The sequence below is a fragment of the Drosophila busckii genome, chromosome 2R (genome assembly GCF_011750605.1).
Source record: "Drosophila busckii strain San Diego stock center, stock number 13000-0081.31 chromosome 2R, ASM1175060v1, whole genome shotgun sequence".
In the NCBI taxonomy this organism is placed as follows: Eukaryota; Metazoa; Arthropoda; class Insecta; order Diptera; family Drosophilidae; genus Drosophila; species Drosophila busckii.
This window is the reverse complement of record NC_046605.1, coordinates 8,228,599-8,236,522: the sequence shown is the minus strand read 5'-3', so window position 1 is coordinate 8,236,522 and position 7,924 is coordinate 8,228,599.

The following is a 7,924-nucleotide window of genomic DNA, read 5'->3' as shown; positions in this document are numbered from 1 at the left end:
TAGCCTAACAAAAAATAATAAAACCCTTTACTAAAGTTGCGTTGTGTTATTTGCAAACATAAGCAATAAACTAGCGTAACCTACTGTACTGACTACTGACTACTGACTTACTTTATGTTATGCTCGTTGACTAGCTATGGGTTATATAGCTGCTGAGCTATTCTGAACATGTCAGCATTGTGTGTTAGCTACACAATTTGATTTTGAGACGCTGCTTACACACACACACACACACACACACACATGAGTTATGTGTGTATTGGTATGTGTATTATGTCAACAATGTGCGCTCAGGGCGACAATTTGATAAAGCATGTACACTGGAAATTGATACAACTGCTGAGTAGTCTCAGTGCTGACATTAAGTATACGCACAGTGACCGATTGACTGCTGCAGTGTCTCATTATCTTTGCCATTATGCGCTCATTAGCATAACAATAAGCTAATCTTGATATTGAGCAATAGCTGCCAGGGTCAAGTTTGCCAGGCAGTCAAGTTGAAATTTTAAACGAGCCGCAAGTAGAAACAGAAAATTATGCAAAGTTAAAATATAAACAAATTGCATTAGGCTGCTGTCTGTAAACTCTGAGCAAGTCAAAAGTCAACAAATTTAAAGAAAAATTGAATATATATTTTATAGCAATTTTATTTGCATTTTATTTATACAAAATGCATATTTATAAGTTATGCACTGCAATTTAGTGCGACGTTTGATTGCGTAAAGTAAACTTGAAATATATAATTAATGCAAAATTCGTTCGAACTATAAAAAACAAACGCATATAAAGTTTGAAAACAAACGAGCATAAAGTTTTGGTTAGTGTTTATATTGAGTGAGCTTAACATTTACGCTCTGTCAAATATTCGCTTTCATTTTGCTGAACTGCCAAAATCAATGATGAGTCGCAATCATTTGCACTGCTATCGAATTACACAAAAGAGAACATCAAAAGCGTAAATAATAAAATGTTATTCAACAAATAAACCAAAATAGTTTCGTTAGCTTTGCCAAATTGATGAGTGCGCCAGGCAAAAGGATTTATTGATGCGCATATTTGAGCGATAAAGCGCGTGCCTAAGACGCATCTATATGCGAAGAAGAACAAGAAAGCACTCAGTGCTCACGATATGCTCGATTTACTCGACTCTCAGTTGTTGTTGTTGCTATTTGTCTGCACGAACGTAGCGGCTTTGTTGCTTGTCTTACGCTTAATGCGCTGACAATGAAATTAAGTATACGCCATGGCTTTGTCTGTTTTGTAGCTTTGGCCTGTTGCTGCAGCAACAAGCTGCAAAAGACAATTTTTGCAATTACAAATGCGTTGTCGCATACGCATGACAAGGCAACAATTAATTTTTACTTAATTAAGTTCACAAGCATACAAATTGCTTAAAGTAGCGCAGCCAGTTTGTTTAGCTATAAAAACTACAGACAAATTATGCATTAAGCTTAAGCGTTGTGGCGACTCGAAGACTGATGAGTAGGCAGGCAAAATAAATAGCTGAGCAGCAGCAGATTGAATGACATGTGAAAACAAAAGCAAAAACAAAAACCAATATTATTTGTGATTAGTGATTTGTTTAGCTTGTAGCAATGTGTGGGCTGTTCGACTAACCCAGCTAAGCGCACAAGCTTAAGCATGACAATAAAATGCAAAGAGTTGAGCACAACCGACAGTATGAGACTCACAATAAATATGTCGCAGGCGTAATTGAAAGCAGTAAAATAAAAGAAAAGCAAACAATCTCACATAATTTGCTCGCAAGCAGACAGTCTAACAAATTTTATGTGTTGAGCACAATTTTTAGCCTTTTCATGCATAAAAAAATAAAGGTGTTAATATATAAGCAAACATTACACTGCATAGCAAGTGAGGCAGACAACAAAATGCTAAAACAAATTTGATTTGCTTAAATCTTGATGCTCATACAGACAGACAGACGCAGCTTTACTCTGCTGACTGCTGTCTCAGACTTGTCTGCTGTTTAGAATTCTCAGAATTTAATAGACACACATAGTTTGAGCTGTTGCTTCTACGAATTCTCTCTAGAATGCGCAGAATTCGAAATCGAAGCGCCCTCAATGCATTTTGCTTTGCTGAGTCTGCCACGCACAACTGAATTCAACTAAATTTTACGACCCTTTTGCTACATTTTTGATGTATAGGGTCGCAAGAGCAAAAAAATTAGGTGTGCTGCGTCGGCTGCTTGTTGTGACAAATGGGCAACAAAGTTAGCACATAAATCATCAGCTTGACCGTTAGCTCTGGAGTATCCTGGCGCTGGTGGCGGCGTCAGCGAGTCGCGCAATGTCGACGCGATTCATTAAACATGTCGCAGCTATAAATGCAACACATATCATATTTTATTTTTCTGGGTCAACACTTTTGTTTGACAATTTGAAACTCATTCATCACATATGAATGCAAGACTGATTTTTCGCTCTCCAGCTACAATTTCTTGTTTGTGGCTGCTCAATATTTTGTTAGCCATTAAACAAATTGCTACAAATTTGTATTTCTTAATTATACTTTTAGTTTTGCTGTTGTTCTTTTACATTTGTTTTTAACAAGTTGCCCACACGCATGACTTCAAACAGAATTTAATTTATTTTTTGCTAGACTTGAACACTTGAACAAATGCTGAGTTATTAATGAGATGTTGGGCTAACTTTTTCGCACTCGAGCTGTCAAATCAACGCATCAAAATAGCAATGGCATTATTTATCAAATATATTTCTTTATTGTGACTTATCACAGATAAGCACACACGATAATATAATCGATGCATGTCATAAACTTTTTGCAACATGGAAAATTTAGCAAAAGAAAAATAAAATATGCATAAAAAATATAATAATATAAATATTATATTGTAAAAGATATATTTTAACTTTTTTAACTATTAATAATTAACACTAACTGAAAGATTTATTTTAACTGTTTAAATTATAAATAATTAACACTAAACCAGACCCAATCCTTGCAACGAATGTTGGATGTGTTTAATACTCCCAAACTATAAGTTTAGTAACTCTAAAAACAAAAACATAATTTTAAATAATTTTTAATTAATTTTAAATATTTTTTGTAATCCATAGTTGAAATAATACAAATAAAGCTCTAATTGTCTAATTTAAATATTGAATTGCTACAAAACGAAAAAATTATATAATGCAAATAAAAAACGATAACTAAATTCACGCATTAGCTAACCATTTTTTTTCCTAAGTGTATAAAGTTTGTTTACAAATGCTCTCTTGAGTGCTAAATCTATTCACAGCTTGTAAAATAATTTTCACAAGGCTGTTTGTAAAATGTTCCGAGTCAATGGAATGTAAATGGTCAAATACAGACAAACTTTAGAATCAATTAAAATGCTCCAGCTACATCCTGTGTGTAGCTGTTAACTATTATTTTGGTTTGTCTGAATTAATAATGTGGCCAACGAAGCGGCAGGCTAATATAATGGCTAATGCATTGAGCTGTCAAAAATTGGCAACAATAATTGATTACACAATAACCTAAACTCATTTATCAATATCGAAATAATTGTTGGGTCTCGAGCCGAGACAATGTTAGGAACAATGAAGCCATAATAATGTTAATACTGCTGTGTCATGCTGAAACGAGGCGACTTCAATGCAATAAATAACAAAAGGAACAAATGGGGGGGGCGTGGGAGTGGCCAAAGGTTTTAGCGCTGTCGTGGCAAATGCCAATTAATTTAGCCATCAGTTATAGCAATTTTTAATTTATGCAAATTAAAGCCATGTTCAAACAGGTTAGCGCCATTAGCAGCAGTTGGCAATGTCAATTTAAATTACACCATAAATTTCAAGTAAAAACTGTTGTATATAAATTGTTATGCGTCTAGACTTGATTGAAGCTCGTGAAGCTTTGTGCATATTTTACATGCTGTGCTCATTTGATAACGAGGCTTAATGAACTGCACAGTTTTAATTGCAGCTGACCAAGTGCACAGCGTCAAGTCAAAAACTCATTCAGCACAAACAGCTTCAACTAATTGCATTTATTTCTTTTAATTCCAACTTAGTGCAATGCGCATGCTTCAGCTTCAGCTTCAGCTTGAGCGGCTGCTTAAGCATTCCGCTTGTTCCAATGAACTTGCCCAAGTTTTCAGCTTGTGCCCTACAATGCTTTAATCCTAAATGGCAGCAGCTCTGATAAGCAACCAAAAGCAGGACTCACAATCATAATCACGTTGCCAACAGTTAATTGACACAATGAGGTCGCTCTTACTTTTAATGTCAGTTAACAAAACTCAATCTGTGCAAGCCTCAAGTCTCTAAATTGCATGTGACAAACAATTTTAAGACTGACTGCTGTTCAAAATAGCAGTAAGCGCCTTTTGTTCTGCGAAATTGAAAGCGCATAGACTTTTGTCAATTCGCGCAGCCTTTTGAGCGACTAAACGCTTTGCGGAAATCGCGCATATAAAAAGTTGTTATTTGCCAAAGTTTCTTATTGCTAAATGGTTTGTTTTTTATAGCTTAAGAAATTCTTATCATTTTATTTTCCACTTAAACCAGTAAGTACATTAGATTATTTTTATATATTCTAGCTTAAGCGATTCTTATGAATAAAAACGAAAATAAATTTTTAAGTAAAGTTTTTGAAGCATATAAATTTATACGAATTTTATTTTCAATTTGAAAATTAATATTTAAACTAAAACATATATTTTGAATAAAAATTGAAAATTAATTCCTAAGGATTTTTTATATACATTTGAATAAATTGGAATTTTATAAAAAATAAAAACGATTTTTTATATAAATCAAAATAGTTAAAATGCTTTTATTTGAAGAAAAAAATTATGCACTTACTGAAATAAAGTTTCTTATTCTTCTGCATCTGTTGATATGGCATTGAATTTTTTAAACTCATTTTATATATACGCAACTGCAAGTGTATACTGCAGTTGGTTACGCTCTTAAGCAAACTTATTGCTGCTTTAATTCAATTTTCATGGAACAAGAACTTAGCACAACAAGCTCAGAAGACCGCAGGGCAGTATTCAAATGTTTTGTATATTTTAAGTCATTAGATTAACTCAAGGATGCATTTGCCCTTGACTAACGAGCCCAGGATAGCTTACAGCTCAATTTAAGTTTAAATGAGCTATCAAATATCCAAAGCCAATGCCAATGCTTTTAGCGCAAAGTATAACAATTAGCTTTCAATTTGGCAACAGCTGCCAAGTAGCTGAATTTTTTTTCGAAGAGCAAGTGCCCTTGGCAGCCTCACTATTATGCCATAGAAATGAAGAGGAAATTAAAGCTAAGCCAAGATTTTACGCTTGAACAGTTTGCCAAGTTAACTTAAATCAATGCTGGAAGCTGCTGGCAAACTCACTCAGCTACATTCATTGAAAATTATGCAAATGTTGTAGATGCTGCGTGGAAATTGCTGACAAAGCGCAAAGCACATGCTATGAAACTTTATTTTTTTTTACATATTTTGGCATTTATTTCATTTTTCGAAAAGCTTGTGCAGGTGCAAAAAGCAACATTATGCACATTATGGCGTTCATTTTGTTTCATTTGATTATTTCAAGTGAGCCGCAAGCTCAAGCTGAGTTGCTAACTTTGTTGCCAGGCCCAGCAACTCGGCGCTCTCAATAAATAAACATAGTATAGCGACTAAATTCTAAGGCTCTTTTGACGTATGCATAATGAATGAGCTGCCGTCGCCGCAGTCAAAAGCCAAGTGGCCAGCTTGGCATAGTTTTATGAATGAACTTTTTTTTGCCACCACCGACCCAGAGCCTCTATGTTCACTAGGCTACAAAACACGCTTAAATTATTTACAATCTCGCCAGCGAACATGGCTGAGGCTGCTGCTGGCTGCTGCTCATATTTATTTCTTTTTCGGGGTGTTAAGCATTATGGCGTAAGCACGTAGTGCAGACATTCATTTTAGCCCAAGCAGCCTTGTTATACATCAAGCATAAATATGCATAGCTTAAAAACTTTTAAATAACAAGCGTGCCTTCAACTTTTTGTTTTCCAAAAAAAAAGTTTATCTACACAATTTTAGACAACAAAAAAAATCACACACATACATTAAAAAAGTAAATCGATTTGTTTACAGCGTTATGTTGCTCACGTCGCCCCCCACACGCTGCTTAAAAAATGTGTTTGAAATTAATTACTCAAACTCAGGCAGCAGCATGAAATTTATTTTCAAAATACTCACACACACATAGCCACACTGCTCTACATGTGCTAGCAATTATCATTAATTTATATTGTTTATTTTGCTAACAATTTTCAGCTTTAGCGCGCTGTCAATTTGCAATTGATTTTATTTTTGTTTTGCTTTTTTGAAAATTATGCGTGTATTGCTAATAAGCAAAAGTTTAAAAAACAACCTTTTTTTTATAAAGCAAATAGTGTATTTATTTATTTTAGCTAAAGCAAATATAAATATATTAATTGTATTTTATATTTGTTTAAAAACAATTGAAAAATTTGATTGAAGAGTTAAGTAAATTTTATTAGAATTATTAATATTTAATGAAATGAATTTCTTCTCTTTTAAACTGTTAATAAACTTTTTCTTTTGATATTTATATAAATTTAATAAATTGAATTGAATGAAATTTTAACTTTATTATTTACTTAAACCAATTTTTGAGCTCATAACTTTTATTTGTCAGTTATTTGTTGATTTTTAAATAAATTTTATTAGAATTTTTAATATTTAATGTAATGAACTTTGCATTAGGTTCTTGGGCTCTTTCTATATCTTAATAAACTTTTGCTTTTGATATTTTATATAAATTCAATAAGTTGAATTGAAAGAAATTTTAACTTTATAACTTACATAAAAATGTTGTTCATCTCATACTTTTATTTGACAGCCCCTAAATCTATTAAATATAACAGCGTACTCTATATATGTATATAAAAGATTCCGATTTATTTGTGCATTTGTATATTCGCTTCACAGAGTCTTACACTGTCGTTGGCAACTGTTTATACTTGCTGCATTATTTTGATTCGTGCCTTGGGGGCGCTGAAACATTTGGAATGTGTAAAAACTTTAGTGATTTGTATTTTTTTTTGTGTGTAATAAATCGTCAAATTGCAAACGCCACGTGCTGCTGCTGCCTGTTGTAAAACTTTGTTTTGTTCTTATTATGTGTGTTCAGCTTGTTTATTTAATTAATTGCAGCAACACACACAAATGATTAAAGTTATATGTCCCAGTGTATTTTGTGGGTTTGCTAGTTGACATAAAGTTGGGCCAACAAATTGACAAAGTTCACACTTGCCCTTTAGCACTTTGGCTTTTAATTATAATTATTAAAATACACAGCGTTAAAAGACAGTTTCAACTGTGATTAATTAACATGAGCCAGCTGTTTAAACAAATAAAAAAAAATGTTTAAATTTAAGTTTCTCGATTTGCATTGAGCCTAGAACTACTCACATGCCAAATTTTGTGCCTACAGCTCTTCTAGTTTCCAAGTTCTTGTTGCTCATACAGACGGCACAAGTTTTAATCGACTACGCTTACTTGCTTATATAAGCTAATGATACCCTTTCCATTTGCTCAAAGTGTATAAAACGAGCATTTGATACCATCTGTGGCACAAAACTTTCGATTGCGGTGTAAACTTTGCCGGCCCTGGCATATAAATTTAATTAATTTGCAAGGTCAGGCATCAAACTGTGATTTTTATGCAGCAGAAAAAATATCTAATTCCTCTTTTTCCTTTTTTTTTTTGCCTGCTAATAAAAACACAAAGCGGAGCACGTGCTGCGCATTATTTACACGTTAGCAGGTATTTACATAGGCATATGAAAGTATTTACATTACTCACACATTGACACAAATGCATATACAGTGAGCACTCGATAGTGGCAGCTAAGCCTGAGCTAAGCTGAAATTC